At 33.0% G+C, this 24,982-nt stretch overlaps 2 long non-coding RNA genes and 1 pseudogene across 3 annotated transcripts; 2 read left to right on the top strand and 1 right to left on the bottom strand.

Annotated features, from left to right (window-relative positions):
- The first annotated feature begins 2,851 nt into the window (after positions 1 to 2,851).
- Positions 2,852 to 5,091, top strand: LOC140875951 (uncharacterized). 2 transcript variants are annotated; one of them, XR_012148621.1, is made up of 3 exons: positions 2,852 to 3,176; positions 4,139 to 4,286; positions 4,447 to 5,091. It is a non-coding gene; the product is annotated as an uncharacterized lncRNA (long non-coding RNA). The 2 variants fall into 2 exon arrangements; XR_012148620.1 differs by having other exon boundaries at positions 2,854 to 3,176; positions 4,427 to 5,091.
- Positions 5,092 to 11,134: 6,043 nt separating this feature from the next.
- On the top strand, positions 11,135 to 12,272 carry LOC140871350 (uncharacterized; annotated as a pseudogene).
- Positions 12,273 to 21,102: 8,830 nt separating this feature from the next.
- On the bottom strand, positions 21,103 to 23,371 carry LOC140875759 (uncharacterized). Its single transcript, XR_012148582.1, has 3 exons — positions 23,109 to 23,371; positions 21,997 to 22,327; positions 21,103 to 21,855 (listed from the first exon to the last, which is right to left on the bottom strand). It is a non-coding gene; the product is annotated as an uncharacterized lncRNA (long non-coding RNA).
- Between the last annotated feature and the right edge of the window lie 1,611 nt (positions 23,372 to 24,982).

Raw genomic sequence — 24,982 nt, 5'->3', positions numbered from 1 at the left:
AGATTTTTAAACTCAGGGGGATTTTGTGATTAGTTCATTCTTGTGCAATGTTTTGTCCAGAAAGCAAAAAGGGGAAGATTGAAAGAAATTTTATTCCTTGATATTTTCGGCCCTTGTATTAATTGATATTATTAGATTTTGCTTTCTAGACAAGATAAAATATATGGTAAATATCCTGAGTATGTATCGATTATTTTAAAGATATATTTGCCTAAGTTTAAATCATGTCTTGATAAGGTGATTAGTTGATATAATATAATTCGATATTATCAAGATTTGATTTCCAAGATTTGATAGAGTTTATTTCCTACTAAAACATGTTTCCTTATTCATGTAGGACTCTATCTAAGGAAATCTTCAAGATTTGAATGCTAATCTATAAAAGGGAATTTCACGCACAAGATGAGAGGACTTCAGACGATAATATACTGCGCATACTCTGAAGAATTCTGTTGAAGAATTTGAAGAACTCTGAAGCAAGGTTTGCAACTATCGTTGTTGAATGTCCCCGTGTTGCCGTTCGTGTTGAAGATATCAGAGACAACACTGTGGGAACTGTGTTATTGAAGATCTTTTCTGTTTCTTCAATTTAGGCTACGGGAGTTGCATCCAATTTCTTTTATACTCTGTTGTATTTTATGATGCAAGTTTGATTTCTCAACTTGTTGAGAAATTTAGGATTTAATGACTTTTCGTAAAATTACTAGGATTATTTTGTAAGACTGATCTTACGTTTACTAGTAATATTTAGCCCTAAGGCACCCGTACGAGTTTTTATACTCGTGCAAGGGCCGAAAATATCAAGAAATAAAATTCCTTTCAATCTCCCCCTTTTTGCTTTCTGGACAAAACATTGCACAAGAATGAACTAATCACAAACTCCCCCTGAGTTTAAAAATCTTCTTCCCCTGAATTTTAAAGTCTCCCCCTGAAGTGTTGTCCCTCGTGTCGTAACACGGTGGATAACATGGTCAATAACACATGGGATTCTTTAATTCACATGTCAGAGCATAAGTGGGATAAAAGATGTTAGTCTAGTTAAAGCATGTAAGAGAATTTGAAGCACATAACTAGAACGAACAAAAACACTTGTATTATAATAAAAAAGAAACAGATAAGCAAAGATGAGAGAAGAAGCAAAATCTAAATTTGATCACTATCAGATCCCTCTTGATCAGTAGCTTCATCCTCATCATCTTTAGTTCCAGATGGACCAGCTTCATCTTGTGCACTATTAGAGCTCAAAAGCGAGCTCGTTAAGCAGGCTCGTTAGCGAGCTCGTTTTGGGGCTCGTTAAGCAAACTTGTTTTCAAACTCGTTTTCTGGCTCGTCAAGCATACATCGGAGCTCAAGTTTGATTTTTTCAATTATAATTTCTCGATAAAATTGACTATAACCTGATTTACAAACTTACCATGATCTAAAACTTCAACCTCCAACCTTGCCTGATTTTGAAAAAAATCTATCAATTTCATTCATCAAAGTTTTCGATCTTTATGAATTTACAACATAATTACTAACTGCTTAAGTCATGATTAATATATCCCAAAATCTTCGAATTTGTTACAGATCAAATTTTAGATGAAAATTTCATCCACAAACCTTTGACTGCTTCAAGTTATATAAGTTCAATGTGCACTCTTCTCTGATATATAGTACACAGTTGTATTCATCATTTCAAAAATTTCATCACACGATCAAATAGTTAATAAACTCAAAATGCAAGTTTCAGTTCTCTTTGTACCTTTCAAATAAAATCTGAAGCTCGCAAATAAAAATGCTAACCCAAGTTTCGAGCACTTACCTTTGAAGAAAATTAGCAATGTCTATGCTTAGTTCACAAGTATATAAAAATTATTGTGTGACTTAATTATTATAATATATAGGGAAAATTGCTTTTTTGGTCCTGTATGTTTGTCACTTTGCGATTTTGGTCCTTTATATTTTCAGATTGCAGTTTTAGTCCGCTATCTTTATTTTTTTGGCAATTTTAGTCCTTTTTCCGATGTGGCGCTGACGTGGCACCAATTCAATGCTGATGTGGAGCTGACGTGTACAGTGCCACGTCAGCATTTTCAAAGAAAAAGGACCGAAATTGCCAAAAATCGAAACATACAGGACTAAAACTGAAATGTGAAAACATAAAGGACCAAAATCGCAAAGTGACAAACATACAGGACTAAATTTGCAATTTTACCTAATATATATTTCTTTTAAATTTTGAAAAAATTTACATTTATTTTAAAATATTTTTAAAAAACCACTACGCTTTTTTAACGAGATATAAATATTACTTATGACACGATCTGCCAATATATAAAATATTTTATTTAATGATATTCTATAACTTAATTAAAATGTTTTGCATATAATAATGTCAGGTTTCACGTTGCTGCGGGCCCGCGGCTCTGAAAATTCGGCCCTCTTGCGAAGAATGCCGCGACCACTGGTGCTCGATCGTTTCCATATGTGGTACCTTTGAATAGAATTGTGGTCGCGGGGGTGTGGATACCGTTCAATATTTAGGTAATGTTTGAAAGAACTTTTAGGCAGCAGTAGTTCTCAGCTTTTCTCCCTTTTCAATTGCTGCTACTAATCCTAATTCGCACACCACTATCTTTCCCCTGAGGTGGGATGTATTGCATGTTCAGTGATTCCAGGTTACAAAATGGAGCAAATGGATCGTTTTTGTTATGGGAAGTCCGTTGGCTGGAAAGCGGACTCGCCATCAAAATTGTTCCTTGTTTTCCAAGCACTACAGTATAGCCCTTATCTTTCTGTCCATAGTACTTGCTGATACGGTGAGAATCCAAGGAGAAAATTATTTGTTAATATATATATGGTTTTTTTTGGTAAATTATGGAAAAATACATCTGCCCTATTTCCCAAAACCCAAATCATCCTCATCTTATTCCCTAACCCCTCTCATCCATCTTCCATCTTTCTCTCGAATGTGTGCAGCTCAAATCCTTCGCCGTCTCTCATCTTCCGCCTTTTCCATGTCGTCTCGCCTCTCCCATCTCCCTTTCTCGACTGTACATGGGCCATTTTCATCATCGTCGCTCTAATCCCGACAAAAACAAACCGGAGACCACTTTGATTGTGCGCAGACCACCTCCAAAACTAACAAGGCCAAATCGTTCGAGCCATCGCCCTTATTTCGATCGAAACTCCCGGTAATTTACTTTAATTTCTAATTTTTCCGTAGTCTCATAGCTAGCCTTCAAAATTAGTATTATAGTTGAGCTCTAATCTAGATTTAAATGGAAGAAAATGTTGGTCCAATATCTTGTTAACAGCTAACCATTTTTTATTGTTTGGGATGGACTTGGCAATATGTTATTAATATATACATTATCCTTGAATAAAATACATATAAATTTTCCTTTATTTTCTCACAATCGACATTAGCCAAAAACCCACTTTCTTTCACATTCGATTATGGCTTTAACTTAATTATTTTTTTCGTTTTTGCTCTTCTGTACATAATTTTTCAGTACAAAGTCTTGGAGAAGTAAATAAAAAAATGAATTGACATGGTCTACTGCTTTTGAATTGAACTAAATCGGTAGTTGTAAGAGTCAGGTAATATGATAAGCTTGAACATGGTTATATATGTTTGTTTAAATATAATTTAGGATTTTTTATAATTGGATAAATTTGCAAAATAAATGAGAGAATTTTAATGTTTTTCATCTCTATTGATTGTGATAAATCGATGAAATTATAATATTATTTTTCAGAAAACCACAGTTATTGGTTGAAGCAAGATCTGGAAGTGCGATTTTTTCATTTCTTGGAACATGGTTATATGTTTATTTAAATATAATTTAGGCTTTTTTCATTTGTAATTGGATAAATTTGCAAAATGAATGGGATAATTTTAATGTTTTTTTATCGCCATTGACCGAGCTATATCGATTAAGTTATATTTTTATTTTTCGGAAATCCACAGTCATTTTATTGATGGAAGTCGGATCTAGAAGCGCAATTTTTTCATTTTTTGGAAGCTACCGCTACATCGATGCTCTTTATTTGATTTCAATTCCCAATGGTGCCACTCTATTAGAGATATTCCAGAGTTTAAGACAAAAATGTGATGTTATTAATCTTGATTTGGCGATCTTGCAATACATAGCACCCCATGAGAAGATTGCAGTGACCTTGAACGAAGACGATGACGTCCGAAACATGATACACCTTCACAGTTGTTTGAAATTGAATATGATCAACTTAAGAGCGGTTCGTAAAGATGATCAGAGTTTGGGTAACAAAAATGTTGAAAGGTAACTTTTTTTTTTATTTTTGCCATGTTTAATTAGTTAATTAATCATGTGTTAAGAGTTTATAGTTAAAGTTAAATTGTCATTAAATGAATATTTATTTTGTTGCTTATGTATTCTATTATTTGTTTTTAAATAATAAGGTTTGATTTTGATGATGAAGTTTGTTCGGACGGAGGCCACGGATTTGAAGTTAGCACTTTAAACAATTCTATTGATTATTGGATTCGTTGCATGCGTGGTGTTGGCCAAATATTTAAAGATGCTGCAAAATTCAGGATATGTCTTAAAAACTACGTTGTTGCCTCTAGAAAATCTTTTATTTACAAGAAAAATGGTCGTGATAAGATCTCAGTTGTTTGAAGTGAAAAGAATTGTGAGTGGAAAATTTATGCCTCTAGACATCAATCGGACAATTCATTTGGCATAAGAAAGTGCAACCTAAGTCATAGTTGTGGGGATGACAATTTGCGGACTAGAGGTCACCCTAAAGCTGATTCATCTTGGGTAGCTAACGTTGTGAAGGAGAAGTTAAGAGGAGAACCATCATATCGCCCATGTATGATGATGAAGGACATTCAAAGAGATTTCGGAGTAGAACTTGAGTATCATAAAGTTTGGGCAGGAAAAGAGATGACAATGCAGGATATTCATGGAAATGATACGGGGTCTTATGATAAGTTGCGATGGTATTGTCATGCTGTCAAAGAAACAAATCCTAGGAGTTTTGTTGAATGTGAAATCAATCCGATGACAAACAAATTTAGACGATTGTTCATATGTTTTCATGCATGTCTTGTTGGTTTTATTAGTGATTTTTGGCCATTAATATTTTTAGATGGAACTCATATTAAGAACAAGTACGAGGGATTCTTATTAGTTGATGTGGCCAAGGATGCGTATTTATCACATCATCCATCAATTCTTTATCATACAATAAGTCACATAGCGCTTCTCTGGAAACTTTTAACGTCATACTCCTCCACGCATCCTTCCTAAAAAAGTGTATCATTTATATAAAAACAAAGAAATTATGCCAAAAAATTACAAAACATAAAAAGTGGATTACATAAAAAAAAAAGAATTACCTCATATCATATCTATTCAAAAAAGTATCCACAATATTCCTGTCACTATCAAAAATTGACGACCGCCCACCATATTCAAAAAACACATTATCAATTTGATTTGACTCCTCTACTGCAGCTTTTGCAATTTGTACAACTAATTCTGAATTTTCCTGCGATATAAAAGTATCAAATACTATGTAGAAATAATAGGTATATATATATATATATATATATATATATATCATATGATTAGTTTTTTAATAGCTATTTAACTATACAAGAAATGTGATTTGGATTTACCAGCTCAACAGTGTTATCTACAGCTCTATGACCGACTACTTTCATTATTTTCTTTTTTGGGGCAGTGGAAGGAGGTGTCATGAAGTTTTTTTCCTTGATCTTTGGTTTTCTGTCTTGCCTACTCATAACATCACGAGCAATCGAAGAAATTTCATTCTTGAAGTTGGTTTTCTCATATTTCTCATCCTCACTATTAAAATTTACCTCACTAATAGACCAACTTTATCTCTATGTGAATCCTCAATAACCTGTTCACTTTAAATTGCATTCTTATCAACATTTTCTCCCTTATTTTCTTTTGAAACATGACCATCATCACATCCCTAAAAAAAACTCTGTCACTAGTTTCAACGTTTAACTTTTCATCTGCATCAACCTTATGTGCATCAAAAGTCACATTCTCTTCATTTTCTTTTAAATTTCCATCTCATTTTTTTCTAAATCAAAACCACCATCATATCCCTCAAAATAAACCTTATCACCATTTTTTTCTACATAATTTTTCCCTTTTTCCACTAAATCAGAAATACCATAATATCCGTCAAAAGGAATTTAATCACAACTTTCAACAACGTTTAACTTTTCATCTGCATATTCGTCAAACTCATGTGTATCATGAGGAATCATATCATAATTTATTTTTTCATATATCCTCTCCTTCTCGTTTGAAACTCTATTTGTACCTTTCATTATGTCAAAATGCAAAATTTTCTTCATTTCTCTTATCTCTTCATCTTGTACCTTGATAATCGCATCCATCCTTTTTATTTCAGCCTGCATTTGTTTTTTTTCACACCTCATAAAATATTAAATAATTAAATAGCATCCAAATATTTTCGTAACCAAAGCATTTCATACTATATTTTTTAACCTCATTATCACGATTACCGACGAGTACCCTTTCCTCAGGTAAAGGGTAAATAAGGAAAACCTGTGGATAATAATGCTAATAATTATGATTATATAAAAATATTTACAATCATATAAAATAATACAAGAACATCAAATGAATTCAAACCTTATTCTTTGTTATGAAAAGGAATACAACAGAAGCTGCATCAAGATCGTTTGGGATTTTAGAGTCAACCCAACGAAAAAACCTTGGAAATATATGCAAAGCACATGGTTTCCCAAGTGATGGAATTCGTTTATACACCCATGCCTAAAAGTAAAATTAATAAAAGTTAATATTACTCTATAATAATGAACTTTATTTCAAACTCGACTTACCATCAATCCAATTACGCAACCATCAAAATATTTCTTTCTTCCTTCACCATCGCGCACATGCTTCAAAATTTCTTCATTTAAAAACCTATATGTTGCATTGCCCCATGCATAATTGCATATCTTGCTAAGATCGTCAACATAGGGCAACAAGAAGCGAGGAGTCATACAATTACTTGTTGGAAATAAGATACAGTTGAAAACAAAAATAATATATAGTTTTACAAAATCATCAACATCGGTATCTTCTTGCTTGTCTGCTAACAAATCAAGTTTTGCTGCGATATTTGTTCGCTTCACAGCACTTAAGTTTCCTTCAAAATGCCTTCCGACAATGTCCGATTCCATTGACAAATCTAAATCAATATGTTGGCCAATATCTTTCAACCCCGTAATTATAGAAAACTCGGATGAAATAAATGAGATATCTATTTTATCCCCAAAAATAAAAGCATCCAAAATCAGGTTATATCTCCGAAGAATTGACTCAACCCGAGCAAAACTGATATGAAATTTAGGCATTTCAAGCAAGTGAAAAAATGGGGTTTGCTTCAAACTAGACATCTGCCTCAAACCAATTTTTGGTTTCAATTTTTGAATCGTGCTTCGAAAGAAAGAAGGAGAACAACGACTAATCAATTCACAGTGTCTTTTAACCTCTTCAGTATTTGAACTATGCTTCATTGCTGCACCCAACACACTAAAAAAATTGTTTTAGTTTCATAAATATAAACTAAATATGTTGTCAATGGTTACATTGATATGCCAATTATCAAAATGAAAGAACAAAAATATCAATATTTTAACAAATGAAATTTCAATAACAATAACAAACACATCGATTTAGCACGGTCAATAGCGACGAAAAACATTAAAATTCTCCCATTTATTTTGCAAATTTTATCCAATAATAAACAAAAAAACCTAAATTATATTTAAACTAAAATATAAACATACTTCAAGCTTACCATATTGCCTCAAATTTACAACTACCGATTCGGTTCGATTAAAATACGAAATATATTTCAATCTAGTATTGACCATAAAAGCAGTAGACCATATTCGTCCATTTTTATATTTACTTCTCCAAGATTTAGTAATGAAAATAAAGTAGTTAGTTGTTAACAAGGATATTGGACCAACAATTAAATCTCTCGAATAAGAAATTAAAGTAAATTATACGAAACAAACAAAGAAGAACAAGTCGCAGATTCCGATCTTATTCGAATCCAAGAAAAAAAATCTCAAAATATAAGAAGAAATCAAGAATCAGTGAATGCCAAAACAGTTGAAGCCCTCCAAATTGAAAATCCAAAAACCCAATTGCGCCAACTGAAAGCCAATCCCAATAAAGTGTGGAAATTAGAATCTGAGCACAAATCCCTCAAAAAAATTCGACCTTTCAGGCCATCTCCAACCCTGCATTAAAATGGTACTTTGCACCATTTAGCGCAGGGAAAATCCTCCAACGGGGGAGCCAAATTCTTCGCCATTTTGGCGCCCCCACCTGGTTTGCACCAAATTTGGTTCATTTATTTTATTTTATTTTTTAATTTTTTTAATTACCTTTTATTTGTTTTTTTAAATATTTAAATATTAATTAAATATTTTTGGTATTATTTTAATAACTAAATATTATGGAAAAAAATAATATATAATCATTTAATATAATAAATAAATAAGTATTTTTAATTTAATTTAATTTAATTTTTAACATTTAAATAATTATTAAATAATTATTTTATAATTAATTTATTTTGTAATACAATTTCAAATAATTAAACTACAAATATAAATTGGACTACAAATATCAAATTCGAATACATAAAGGAATACTACTAGTTGAAAATTGAAATACAAATATAAACTGAAATACATAATCAATCTAGAAATACGTAATTGAAATACATGATGAAAACACACATTGCAAATTAGAACACATAATTCAAAATATAATTAGAACGACATCATTGAAACAAATAATCAATACGGTGGTAAATTAGATCCATATCCTCCAATATCACCCAAATATTGGCCATACATGTCACGATCTTGTTGTTCAGATGCTTGTTTTCTTTTTTCCTTAATTTTTGCCCGTTCAGTTCGCACAATTTCATGCATTTCTGGATCGCCAATTGTGCTCAAATCCATGTACATAACTTTATTTTTCTCTTGAAGTTCAGCCAACGCCAATTGTTGTTTCCGAGCTTCGATTTTATTTTTCTGATTTTCTAATTTTAATGCGATATTGTGCTGCTCAAGAATTTTAATATCATAAGTTTGTTGGAGTTCAGTAGATCCCTTTTGTAGGACATCAATAATTTCTCAATGCCCTCGTTTAATCGTCGATAACAATTCTACAATGTTGTCATCTTTTTTTTTTTCTTCAATTTTGCCTTTTTAACTCCAAGAGGTCGGCCGGATGAAGTGTCACCTACATTTTCATCACTACTTAAATTAATAGTAAAAGAATTTATTCCTTGAGAACCTGATTCTGGTGTCTGAGTTTCTGACTGTGATGAATCCAAGTTCGTGACATTGGTTTGAGGTGCGAAGCTCGATGGATGGATGTCACTAGAAAATTTTTCAAAATCTTTCAAAATTGGCCATACATGATCAAACTTGAATCCTTTTATTGTAATTAGGATCTTGCATGAACATATATTTTGCTCTGTGTAACTACGAAAAAACCAAATCATAGTAGAGTCTTTATAGCAAACTATAGATATATCTAAATAATACTCACAATGTCCTCGTCAGATGCACCACTTGGTTTGAGAATTTCGATTTGGCAAATGCATCCTCTTAATCTTCCAACTTGACGGAGTATAGTTTTCACGCGGCACTGCAGTGATATTTTGTTACGTACTTGTAGGGTGTTTGGTTTTCTACTATTGTAAGCTTCTTCAACACGAGCCCAGAACTGATCTTTGGATTGATTGATACCGATAATAGGATTCTGTGTTATGTCAATGTACATATGACATAGAATCTTATCTTCTTCAATGGTGTAAGAAGCAGTTCTAGCATTGGATGTCATTGTGTTGCTTGAAAAAGATGATAAGATTGAGTTTGTATAAGACTAATATAGCCAATTTATACTGTAATCCAATCCATCCAAAGATTGTGATTTAGCTATGGAAACACACATCCAACGGTCAGGATCTTGATCCATGTAGAATTCATCCAACGGTTGTGATTTAGCTCTAAAAACACACATCTAACGGTCAGGATCTTGATCCGTGTAGATGAAAAACACACATCTAACGGTCAGGATCTTGATCCGTGTAGAATTCATCCAACGGTTGTGATTTAGCTCTGAAAACACACATCTAATGGTCAGGATCTTGATCCGTAGAATCCATCCAACGGTTGTGATTTAACTCTGAAAACACACATCTAACGGTCAGGATCTTGATCCGTGTAGATGAAAAACACACATCTAACGGTCAGGATCTTGATCCGTGTAGAATTCATCCAACGGTTGTGATTCAGCTCTGAAAACACACATCTAACGGTCAGGATCTTGATCCGTGTAGAATCCATCCAACGGTTGTGATTTAGCTCTGAAAACACACATCTAATGGTCAGGATCTTGATCAGTGTAGAATCCATCCAACGATTGTGATTTAGCTCTGAAAACACACATCTAACGGTCAGGATTTTGATCCGTGTAGAATCCATCCAACAGTTGTGATTTAGCTCTGAAAACAATCATCCAACGTTCAGGATCTTGATCCATGTAAAATCTATCCAACGGTTGTGATTTAGCTCTGAAAACACACATCCAACTGTCAGGATCTTGATTCGTGTAAAATCCATTCAACGGTTGTGATTTAGATCTGAAAACACACATCAAACGGTCAGGATCTTGATCCGTGTAAAATCCATCCAACGGTTGTGATTTAGATCTGAAAACACACATCCAACGGTCAGGATCTTGATCCGGGTAAAATCCATCCAACCGTTGTGGTTTATATCTCTCCAACGGTTACATCCTTCACAACTATTATATAGTGTGATGTAATAATCCTATTTTCTCACAACACTCATTTCACATTCTCATTATCTAGAAAATGAATTCTCAATCCGAATTACAATTATCTTCCACTAGCTCATCTTCGTTGTCGAGAAAAGAAGATGAAACCCAGAATTAGTGGTTGAATGTTGTTGAGAGTGTTAAAAATAAAAGAAAAGCAGTCATAGAAGTGATAACTCAAGAGCAACAGTTGGTTGTTGTGTACATGATTCACACACAGAGGTTCGATTCCAGGTCATGTAGTCATCCATCGTGATCGATAAGTCGCCGATCGTAATCTATTCAATGATTACTTTGCTGAAATTCCAAGATATAATGAAGCTATGTTTCGAAGACGATTTCGAATGTCTCGAAAATTGTTCATTCGTATCGTAGATGAGGTAAAGAATCATGATTTTTATTTCGTTCAACGAGCTGATAGTGTGGGGCGTCTTGGTCTATCAACTCTGCAAAAAATAACAGCCGCATTGTGAATGCTAGCATATGCTTTACCGCGGATGCTACTGATGAATATATCAAAATTGTAGAATCTACTACAATTGTGTGTATGCAACGGTTTTGTCGTGCTGTAGTGGAAGTTTTTGCAGAACGATACTTGAGATCACCTACTTCCGATGATGATGCCAGACTACTCTACATAGGTGAACAACGAGGATTCCCAGGGATGTTGGGAAGTCTCGACTGTATGCACTGGAAGTGGAAAAATTGCCCAACGGCTTGGGCAGGCCAATATGCAGGTCGTAGTGGTTCTCCGACAATCATTTTAGAAGCAGTAGATGATTACGAGATTTGGATATGACATGATTTTTTGGAATGCCCGGAACAAATAATGATATAAATGTTTTGGAGGCGTCTAGTTTATTCTCCAAACTTGAACAAGGTATTGCTTCTACTGCTTATTACAAAATTGGAGGAAAAGAATATGATATGGGATATTACTTAGCTGATGGTATTTATCCGAAATGGTCAACTATTGTGCAAAGCATTCATGATCCACGCGGACCAAAAAAGAAATATTTCGCAATGAAGCAATAATCCTGCAGAAAAGACGTTGAGCGTGCATTTGGAGTTCTTCAATCACGATTTGCTATTGTGGCATCCCCAGCACGTGGTTGGAAGAAATGTCATTTACATGACATAATGTCATCATTTATCATAATGCACAACATGATTATCGAAGATGAACGCGACCTCAGTGCACCCATTCAAGATGCGAGAGAAACACCTGCTCCAGAAGTAGAAATGATTGTCGATGAGAATATGAAGTTCCAAGAATTTCTCAGCCGATATAAAAAAATAAAATACAAAGATGTTCACTACGCACTGCGAAGTGCTTTAATTGAGCATTTGTAGGATGAATATAATAGTTCAAATGTTTGACAGTTGTACTCGAACAGTCTAAGCATTTATGTTTGAAATTATATTTGTATTATGCTTATAATTTGTATATGTTATGTTTGATGTTGTATTCGTTTTGTCTTCGTATTATGTTTGAAGTTGTATCGATTTTGTGGTCGTCTTATGATTGAAATCGTACTCATATTTATCAATTTTAATCATTTTCATATATTAATTTGTATTATCTATAATTAATTTATATAATAATAGTTAAATCATAAAATTAAAATTAATACTTATATGTATTAACAATAAAATAAATTTTAATTAATAAAAATATTAATTATATAATTTGTAAAAATATTTATTAACGTTAAAATATTTATTTTTTAAAAAAATATTAATTATATAATGTGTAAAAATATGTTGAATAAAATTAATTAATATATGTGGAAAAAAGGAATATTTCGAAAATATTCTTTTTGGTGTAAGATTTGGTGTAAATGAGTTGGAGATGGATGTTATATTTGGTGCAGAAATTGCACTATTTTAGTGCAAAACTTGCACCAAAATGGTGTTTGAGGTTGGAGATGGTCTCAGAACCTTGATCGATGCCTACTCACCTGATGCCAAAAACAAGCACAAATTGCTTAAAAACCCACCACTTGAAAATAAGGGCAATGGCTTGCACGATTTGGCCTTGTTGTTCTTGGAGGTGGCCCGCAGAAGTCAAATTGGTCTCCGTGGCAGTGATGAAGGTGAGCGCACAGTCGAGAGAGGGATATGGGAGAGGCGAGACGACATGGAAGAGACGAGTTGAGAGGGGAAGATGAGAGACGACGATGGCTTTGAGCTGCACACAGTGGAGCTAGAGATGAAAGATGAAACTGAGAGGGATATAAGATGAGCGTGAATTGGGAATTGGGTATTGAGAAATATGAATTGTGATTGACATTTAATAAATAATAATATTACTTTTTGGGGAAATTTGAGAAAAATACATCTGCCCAATTACAACTTAGAATTCAATCCCCATAGAAATATTTTTTGATTCCACTCCTTGACACAACCATAAACTTATTTTAAACACCCTACACCATATTTTATTCACTTATTTCTATTTTTAATTTAATTAGTATAAAAGTAATATTATTATTATTTATTAAATGTCAATCACAATTCATATTTCTCAATACCTAATTCCCAATTCACGCTCATCTTCTATCCCTCTCAGTTCCATCTTTCATCTCTAGCTCCACTGTGTGCAGCTCAAAGACATCGTCGTCTCTCATCTTCCCCTCTCAACTCGTCTCTTCCATGCCGTCTCTCCTCTCCCATCTCCCTCTCTCGAATGTGCGCTCACCTTCATCACTGCCACGGAGAACAAATTTGACTGGCGCGGGCCACCTCCTAGAACAACAAGGTCAAATCGTGCGAGCCATTGCCCTTATTTTCAAGTGGTGAGTTTTTAAGCAATATGTGCTTGTTTTTGGCATCTGGTGAGGAGGCATCGATCAAGGTTCTGAGGCCATTTCCAACCCCAAAAACCATTTTGGTGCAAGTTTTGCACTAAAATAGTGCAATTTCTGCACCGAACACAACATTCATCTCCAACCCATTTACGCCAAATCTTACACCAAAAAAAATATTCTCGAAATATTTCTTTTATTTCACATATATTAATTAATTTTATTCAACATATTTTTACAAATTATATAATTAATATTTTTTAAAAAAATAAATATTTTAACGTTAATAAATATTTTTATAAATTATATAATTAATATTTTTATTAATTAAAATTTATTTTATTGTTAATACATATAAATATTAATTTTAATTTAATGATTTAACTATTATTATATAAATTAATTATAGATAATACAAATTAATATATGAAAATGATTAAAATTGATAAATATGTGTACGATTTCAAACATAAGACGACCACAAAATGGATACAACTTCAAACATAACACGAATACAAAACGAATACAACATCAAACATAGCACATACAAATTATAAGCATAATACAAATATAATTTCAAACATAAATGCTTAGACCGTTCGAGTACAACTGTCAAACATTTGAACTACTATATTCATCCCACAAATGCTCAATTAAAGCATTTCGCAGTGCGTAGTGAGCATCTTTGTCTTTTATTTTTTTATATCGACTAAAAAAATTTTGGAACTTCATATTCTCATCGACAATCATTTCTACTTCTGGAGCAGGTGTTTCTCTCGCATCTTGAATGGGTGCACTGAGGTCGCGTTCATCTTCGATAATCATGTTGTGCATTATGATACATGATGACATTATGTCATGTAAATGACATTTCTTCCAACCACGTGCTGGGGATGCCACAATTGCAAATCGTGATTGAAGAACTCCAAATGCACGCTCAACGTCTTTTCTGCAGGATTCTTGCTTCATTGAGAAATATTTCTTTTTTGGTCCGCGTGGATCATGAATGCTTTGCACAATAGTTGACCATTTCGGATAAATACCATCAGCTAAGTAATATCACATATCATATTCTTTTCCTTCAATTTTGTAATAAGCAGTAGGAGCAATACCTTGTGCAAGTTTGGAGAATAAACTATACGCCTCCAAAATATTTATATCATTATTTGTTCCGGGCATTCCAAAAAATGCATGCCATATCCAAAGATCATAATCAGCCACTTCTTCTAAAATGATTGTCGGAGAACCACTACGACCTGCATATTGGCCTGCCCAAGCCATTGGGAAATTTTTCCACTTCCAGTGCATACAGTCGAGACTTCCCAACATCCCTGGGAATCCTCATTGTTCACCTTTGTAGAGTAGTCTGGCAACATCATCGGAAGTAGGTGATCTCAAGTATCGTTCTGCAAAAACTTCCACTACAGCACGACAAAATCGTTTCATACACACAATTGCAGTAGATTCTCCAATTTTGATATATTCATCAGTAGCATCCGCGGGTAAAGCATATGCTAGCATTCGCAATGCGGCTGTTATTTTTTTGCAGAGTTACCAAGACGCCCCACACTATCAGCTCATTGAACGAAATAAGAATCATGATTCTTTACCTCATCTACGATACGAATGAACAATTTTCGAGACATTCGAAATCGTCTTCGAAACATAGCTTCATTATATCTTGGAATTTCAGCAAAGTAATCATTGAATATATTACGATCGGCGACTTCTCGATCACAATGGATGACTACATGACCTGAAATCGAACCTCTGTGTGTGGATTCTTCATCATTTTGAATCATGTACGCAACAACCAACTCTTGCTCTTGAGTTATCACTTCTATGACTGCTTTTCTTTTATTTTTAACACTCTCAACAACATTCAATCACTCATTCTGTGTTTCATCTTCTTTGCCCGACAACGAAGATGAGCTAGTGGAAGATAATTGTAATTCAGATTGAGAATTCATTTTCTAGATAATGAGAATGTGAAATGAGTGTTGTGAGAAAATAGGATTATTACATCACACTATATAATAGTTGTGAAGAATGTAACCGTTGGAGAGATCTAAACCACAACCGTTGGATGGATTTTACACGGATCAAGATCCTGACCGTTGGATGTGTGTTTTCAGATCTAAATCACAACCTTGGATGGATTTTACAAGGATCAAGATCCTGACCGTTTGATGTGTTTTCAGATCTAAATCACAACCGTTGGATGGATTTTACACGGATCAAGATCCTAACCATTGGATGTGTGTTTTCAGAGCTAAATCACAACCGTTGGATGAATTTTACACGAATCAAGATCCTGACCGTTGGATGTGTGTTTTCAGAGCTAAATCACAACCGTTGGATGAATTCTACACGGATCAAAATCCTGACCGTTAGATGTGTGTTTTCAGAGCTAAATTACAACCGTTGGATGGATTCTACATGGATGAGATCCTGACTGTTAGATGTGTAATTTCAGAGATAAATCATAACCGTTGGATGGATTCTACACGGATCAAGATCTTGACCGTTAGATGTGTGTTTTCAAAGCTAAATCACAACCGTTGGATGAATTCTACACGGATCAAGATTCTGACCGTTAGATGTGTGTTTTTAGAGCTAAATCACAATCGTTGGATGGATTTTATGGATCAAGATCCTGACCGTTAGATGTGTGTTTTCAGATCTAAATCACAACCGTTGGATGAATTCTACACGGATCAAGATCTTGACCGTTAGATGTGTGTTTTTCATCTACACGGATCAAGATCCTGACCGTTAGATGTGTGTTTTTAGAGCTAAATCACAACTGTTGGATGATTCTACACGGATCAAGATCCTGACCATTGGATGTGTGTTTCTATAGCTAAATCACAACCGTCGGATGGATTGAATTTCAGTATAAATTGGCTACATTAGTCTTATACAAACTCAATCTTATCATCTTTTTCAAGCAACACAATGGCATCCAATGCTAGAATTGCTTCTTACACCATTGAAGAAGATAAGATTCTATGTCATATGTACCTTGACATAACACAGAATCCTATTATCGGTATCAATCAATCCAAAGATCAGTTATGGGCTCGTATTGAAGAAGCTTACAATAGTAGCAAACCAAACACCCTACAAGTACGTAACAAAAGATCACTGCAGTGCCGCGTGAAAACTATACTCCGTCAAGTTGGAAGATTAAGAGGATGCATTCGCCAAATCGAAATTCTCAAACCAAGTGGTGCATTTGACGAGGACATTGTGAGTATTATTTAGATATATCTATAGTTTGCTATAAAGACTCTACTATGATTTGGTTTTTTCGCAATTACATAGAGCAAAATATCTGTTCATGCAAGATCCTAATTACAACAAAGAATTCAAGTTTGATCATGTATGACCAATTTTGAAAGATCTTGAAAAATTTTCTAGTGGCATCCATCCATCGAGCTTCGCACCTCAAACCAATGTCACGAACTTGGATTCATCACAGTCAGAAACTCAGACACCAGAATCAGGTTCTCAAGGAATAAATTCTTTTACTATTAATTTAAGTAGTGATGAAAATTTAGGTGACACTTCATCCGGCCAACCTCTTGGAGTTTAAAAGGCAAATTTGAAGAAAAAAAGATGACAACATTGCAGAATTGTTATCGACGATTAAACAAGGGCATCGCGAAATTATTGATGTCCTACAAAAGGGATCTATTGAACTCCAACAAACTTATGATATTAAAATGCTTGAGCAGCACAATATCACATTAAAATTAGAAAATCAGAAAAATAAAATCGAAGCTCGGAAACAACAATTGGTGTTGGCTGAACTTCAAGAGGAAAACAAAGTTTTGTACATGGATTTGAGCACAATTGGCGATCCAAAAATGCGTGAAATTGTGCGAACTGAACAGGCAAAAATTAAGAAAAAAATAAAACAAGCATCTGAACAACAAGATCGTGACATGTATGGCCAATATTTGGGTGATATTGGAGGATCTGAATCTAATTTACCAACGTATTAATTATTTGTTTCAATGATGTCGTTCTAATTGTATTTTGAATTATGTGTTCTAATTTTCATGTGTGTTTCCATCATGTATTTCAATTACGTATTTCTAGATTGATTATGTATTTCAGTTTGTATTTGTATTTCAATTTTCAACTAGTAGTATTCATTTATGTATTCGAATTTGATATTTGTATTCCAATTTATATTTGTAGTATAATTATTTGCACTTGTATTACAAAATAAATTAATTATAAAATAATTATTTAAATGTTAAAAATTAAATTAAATTAAATTAAAAATACTTATTTATTTATTATATTAAATGATTATATATTATTTTTTCCCTAATATTTAGTTATTAAAATAATACCAAAAATATTTAATTAATATTTAAATATTTAAAAAAACAAATAAAAGGTAAATAAAAAAATTAAAAAAAAAAAATAAATGCACCAATTTGGTGCAAACCAGGTGGGGACGCCAAAATGGCGCAGAATTTGGCTCCCCCGTTGGAGGATTTTCCCTACACTAAAATGGTGCAAAGTACCATTTTAGCGCAGGGTTGGAGATGGCCTGAAAGGTCGGAATTTTTTGAGGGATTTGTGCTCAGATTCTAATTTCTAGACTTTATTGGGATTGGCTTTTAGTTGGCGCAATTAGGTTTTTGGATTTTCAATTTGGAGGGCTTTAACTGTTTTGGCATTCACTGATTCTTGATTTCTTCTTATATTTTGAGATTTGTTTCCTGGATTCGAATAAGATCGGAATCTGCGACTTGTTCTTCTTTGTTTGTTCCGTATAATTTACTTTAATTTCTCATTCGCGAGATTTAATTGTTGGTCCAATATCCTTGTTAACAGCTAACTACTTTATTTTCTCTACTAAGTCTTGGAAAAGTAAATATACAAATGAACGAACATGGTCTACTGCTTTTATGGTCAATACTAGATTGAAATATATTTCGTATTTTAATCTAACTGAATCGGTAGTTGTAAATTTGAGGCAATATGGTAAGCTTGAAATATGTTTATATTTTAGTTTAAATATAATTTAGGTTTTTATTTTTATTATTGGATAAATTTGCAAAATAAATTGAAGAATTTTAATGTTTTTCGTCGCTATTGACAGTGCTAAATCGATGTGTTTGTTATTGTTATAGAAATTTCATTTGTTAAAATATTGGTAATTTTGTTCTTTCATTTTGATAATTGGCAGATCAATGTAACCATTAACAACATATTTAGTTTATATTTATGAAACTAAAACAATTTTTTTACTGTGTTGGGTGCAGCGATGAAGCATAGTTCAAATACTGAAGGGGTTAAGAGACACTATGAATTGATTAGTCGTTGTTCTCCTTCCTTCTTTCGAAGCACGATTCAAAAATTGAAACCAAAAATTGGTTTGAGGCAGATGTCTGGTTTGAAGCAAACCCCATTTTTTCACTTGCTTGAAATGCCTAAATTTCATGTCAGTTTTGCTCGGGTTGAGTCAATTCTTCGGAGATATAACCTTATTTTGGATGCTTTTATTTTTGGGGATAAAATAGATATCTCATTTATTTCATCCGAATTTTCTATAATTATGGGGTTGAAAGATATTGGCCAACATATTGATTTAGATTTGTCAATGGAATCGGACATTATCGGAAGGCATTTTGAAGGAAAAATAAGTACTGTAAAGCGAAAAAATATCGTAACAAAACTTGATTTGTTAGCAAACAAGCAAGAAGATGCCGATGTTGATGATTTTGTAAAACTATATATTATTTTTGTTTTCAACTGTATCTTATTTCCAACAAGTAATTGTATGATTCTTCGCTTCTTGTTGCCTTATTTTGACGATCTTAGCAAGATATGCAATTATGCATGGGGTAATGCAACATATAGGTTTTCAAATGAAGAAATTTTGAAGCATGTGCGCGATGGTGAAGGGAGAAAGAAATATTTTGATGGTTGCGTAATTGGATTGATGGTAAGTCGAGTTTGAAATTAAATTCATTATTATAGAATAATATTAACTTTTATTAATTTTACTCTTAGTCATGGGTGTATGAACGAATTCCATCACTTGGAAAACCATGTGCTTTGAATATATTTCCAAGGTTTTTTCGTTGGGTTGACTCTAAAATCCCAAACGATCTTGATGCAGCTTCTGTTGTATTCCTTTTCATAACAAAGAATAAGGTTTGAATTCATTTGATGTTCTTGTATTATTTTATATGATTGTAAATATTTTTATATAATCATAATTATTAGTGTTATATAAATTATGATATGATTCCTCATGATACACATGAGTTTGACGAATATGCAGATGAAAAGTTAAACGTTGTTGAAAGTTGTAATTAAATTCCTTTTGACGGATATTATGGTATTTCTGATTTAGTGGGAAAAGGGAAAAATTATGTAGAAAAAAATGGTGATAAGGTTTATTTTGAGGGATATGATGGTGGTTTTGATTTAGAAAAAAATGAGATGGAAATGTAAAAGAAAATGAAGAGAATGTGACTTTTGATGCACATAAGGTTGATGCAGCTGGAAAGTTAAACGTTGAAACTAGTGACAGAGTTTTTTTTAGGGATGTGATGATGGTCATGTTTCAAAAGAAAATAAGGGAGAAAATGTTGATAAGAATGCAATTTAAAGTGAACAGGTTATTGAGGATTCACATAGAGATAAAGTTGGTCTATTAGTGAGGTAAATTTTAATAGTGAGGATGAGAAATATGAGAAAACCAACTTCAAGAATGAAATTTCTTCGATTGCTCGTGATGTTATGAGTAGGCAAGACAGAAAACCAAAGAGCAAGGAAAAAGACTTCATGACACCTCCTTCCACTGCCCCCAAAAAAGAAAATAATGAAAGTAGTCGGTCATAGAGCTGCAGATAACACTGTTGAGCTAGTAAATACAAATCACATTTCTTGTATAGTTAAATATCTATTAAAAAACTAATCATATGATATATATATATATATATATATATATATATACCTATTATTTCTACATAGTATTTGATACTATTATATCACAGGAAAATTCAGAATTAGTTGTACAAATTGCAAAAGCTGCAGTAGAGGAGTCAAATCAAATTGATAATGTGTTTTTTGAATATGGTGGGCGGTCGTCAATTTTTGATAGTGACAGGAATATTGTGGATACTTTTTTGAATAGATATGATATAAGGTAATTCTTTTTTTTTTTATGTAATCCACTTTTTATGTTTTGTAATTTTTTGGCATAATTTCTTTGTTTTTATATAAATGATACACTTTTTTAGGAAGGATGCGTGGAGGAGTATGACGTTAAAAGTTTCCAGAGAAGCGCTATGTGACTTATTGTATGATAAAGAATTGATGGATGATGTGATAAATACGCATCCTTGGCCACATCAACTAATAAGAATCCCTCGTACTTGTTCTTAATATGAGTTCCATCTAAAAATATTAATGGCCGAAAATCACTAATAAAACCAACAAGACATGCATGAAAACATATGAACAATCGTCTAAATTTGTTTGTCATCGGATTGATTTCACATTCAACAAAACTCCTAGGATTTGTTTCTTTGACAGCATGACAATACCATCGCAACTTATCATAAGACCCCGTATCATTTCCATGAATATCCTGCATTGTCATCTCTTTTCCTGCCCAAACTTTATGATACTCAAGTTCTACTCCGAAATCTCTTTGAATGTCCTTCATCATCATACATGGGCGATATGATGGTTCTCCTCTTAACTTCTCCTTCACAACGTTAGCTACCCAAGATGAATCAGCTTTAGGGTGACCTCTAGTCCGCAAATTGTCATCCCCACAACTATGACTTAGGTTGCACTTTCTTATGCCAAATGAATTGTCCGATTGATGTCTAGAGGCATAAATTTTCCACTCACAATTCTTTTCACTTCAAACAACTGAGATCTTATCACGACCATTTTTCTTGTAAATAAAAGATTTTCTAGAGGCAACAACGTAGTTTTTAAGACATATCCTGAATTTTGCAGCATCTTTAAATATTTGGCCAACACCACGCATGCAACGAATCCAATAATCAATAGAATTGCTTAAAGTGCTAACTTCAAATCCGTGGCCTCCGTCCGAACAAACTTCATCATCAAAATCAAACCTTATTATTTAAAAACAAATAATAGAATACATAAGCAACAAAATAAATATTCATTTAATGACAATTTAACTTTAACTATAAACTCTTAACACATGATTAATTAACTAATTAAACATGGCAAAAATAAAAAAAAAAAGTTACCTTTCAACATTTTTGTTACCCAAACTCTGATCATCTTTACGAACCGCTCTTAAGTTGATCATATTCAATTTCAAACAACTGTGAAGGTGTATCATGTTTCGGACGTCATCGTCTTCGTTCAAGGTCACTGCAATCTTCTCATGGGGTGCTATGTATTGCAAGATCGCCAAATCAGGATTAATAACATCACATTTTTGTCTTAAACTCTGGAATATCTCTAATAGAGTGGCACCATTGGGAATTGAAATCAAATAAAGAGCATCGATGTAGCGGTAGCTTCCAAAAAATGAAAAAATTGCGCTTCTAGATCCGACTTCCATCAATAAAATGACTGTGGATTTCCGAAAAATAAAAATATAACTTAATCGATATAGCTCGGTCAATGGCGATAAAAAAACATTAAAATTATCCCATTCATTTTGCAAATTTATCCAATTACAAATGAAAAAAGCCTAAATTATATTTAAATAAACATATAACCATGTTCCAAGAAATGAAAAAATCGCACTTCCAGATCTTGCTTCAACCAATAACTGTGGTTTTCTGAAAAATAATATTATAATTTCATCGATTTATCACAATCAATAGAGATGAAAAACATTAAAATTCTCTCATTTATTTTGCAAATTTATCCAATTATAAAAAATCCTAAATTATATTTAAACAAACATATATATAACCATGTTCAAGCTTATCATATTACCTGACTCTTACAACTACCGATTTAGTTCAATTCAAAAGCAGTAGACCATGTCAATTCATTTTTTTATTTACTTCTCCAAGACTTTGTACTGAAAAATTATGTACAGAAGAGCAAAAACGAAAAAAATAATTAAGTTAAAGCCATAATCGAATGTGAAAGAAAGTGGGTTTTTGGCTAATGTCGATTGTGAGAAAATAAAGGAAAATTTATATGTATTTTATTCAAGGATAATGTATATATTAATAACATATTGCCAAGTCCATCCCAAACAATAAAAAATGGTTAGCTGTTAACAAGATATTGGACCAACATTTTCTTCCATTTAAATCTAGATTAGAGCTCAACTATAATACTAATTTTGAAGGCTAGCTATGAGACTACGGAAAAATTAGAAATTAAAGTAAATTACCGGGAGTTTCGATCGAAATAAGGGCGATGGCTCGAACGATTTGGCCTTGTTAGTTTTGGAGGTGGTCTGCGCACAATCAAAGTGGTCTCCGGTTTGTTTTTGTCGGGATTAGAGCGACGATGATGAAAATGGCCCATGTACAGTCGAGAAAGGGAGATGGGAGAGGCGAGACGACATGGAAAAGGCGGAAGATGAGAGACGGCGAAGGATTTGAGCTGCACACATTCGAGAGAAAGATGGAAGATGGATGAGAGGGGTTAGGGAATAAGATGAGGATGATTTGGGTTTTGGGAAATATGGACGGTGAATGATATTTAATAAATAATAATAATGACTTTGTCTTTATTTTAATTATTATTATTTCTTGAATTATTAAATGTGGAATCGGATTCAAAATCTGATTCACTTGATTAATCAAGATAATAAATATTTTCATTGTCGGATGAAAATTCACTTGTTTTTACTGGATAGAATCCAATAGTATATATTTTTTCAAGAAGTTTAACTTTATTTTTCTTTTCGTTTCGTTTTGGACATTCATTTGCATAATGACCTTCTTCATTGCAAAACCAACATGTGCAGTTCTTTCCTTTACCTTTTGGGCAAGGTGGTTTTTTGTTATCAAATTTTTTATAAAATTTTCTTTTATAAGGTTTTTTGAAGAAATTCCTTTTAAATTTTTTTTTCTTATAGGGAATAAATTTTCTATTAAAAGATTTATAAGTTTTATTAAATTTATTCTGTTTTTGTCGTTTTAAATGTTTGTGTGACATGTTTGTTTTGCAACCGTATTCCTTTACTGTGAATTTCATTTTGTCACAACAAAATTTATTGTTTTGTTTGTAATATCTGAATATTCTTTATTTAATGTTACTTCATGACATTTCTTTGTTATAACATCTTTAATGAATTTAATAGCTCCTCCTAGTGTTTTGGCATAAACGCTAATTAAGAATTCATCTTTACTATTTATTGGTATATTAGGTATTTTATTAAAAATATTTAATTTATAATGTTCTTTTTTATCAGCCTCTATTAATTGATAATAGTTTGTGTCATAATCACATATAAATTCTTCTAGATAACATAAATTGCATAGTTTAATATTATCTAGAATAAAAATTGCTCTATTTTGTTCTATGTTCTTAGCTACCAGATTAGCATCATTATTAGAAACTCCTAAAAATTCTTGGTACAAGGCATCAACAAATAGTTCGAAATATCGATGTCCTGTCATTCCTTGTAGTAGATTAGTAATTACTAGGTTTTCAGCCCAAGTTCTTACTGCTCCTACCAATGTCATTTTTATCATCCCATGTAGTGACCCTTACCCGGATCACCTACTAAACAGAACTTAGGCATGCAATTAACTTAATAAAACAGATATCAGAATAAACTTGCGGAAAACCATAAATAAAATACAATCCCAAGGAAAGGAATCTGTAATTTATCCAAATATTATACAACCAAATCGAATAGCTGTATCAACCCAAAACAACAGAAATAAAACCTAGACGAAGCTCCAGCTGGCCAACCACTGTCTAGCCCCTCTTGGATCCCCCAGCCTCGTCCAATCGCAAACCTGCCCTATGGAATAGGGTGTCCAGAAACACAGAGTACGAGACGTGAGCATAAAACGCTCAGTACGAGAGTATGAGTATACATGCATGCAAAGTGAACTCTCTATAAACTCGAGGTCAAGGATCAGATAACAGAGACAGACCGGGCCCTGGTATGTAGCACGCTGTGCCGTCGCTTCACGAGATGGCTCCCATACCATAATACCAGTGGATATGTCGGACCCAAATCGATGGAAGTCCAACCACTAACAGGATAGGGAAAAACCCTACTAACAGACATCTCGAAGGAGATAG

The sequence above is a fragment of the Henckelia pumila genome, chromosome 1, assembly GCF_033568475.1.
Source record: "Henckelia pumila isolate YLH828 chromosome 1, ASM3356847v2, whole genome shotgun sequence".
Lineage (NCBI taxonomy): Eukaryota > Viridiplantae > Streptophyta > Magnoliopsida > Lamiales > Gesneriaceae > Henckelia > Henckelia pumila.
Note: the sequence above shows the minus strand (reverse complement) of the source record. Positions and strands in the feature narration are given on the sequence as shown.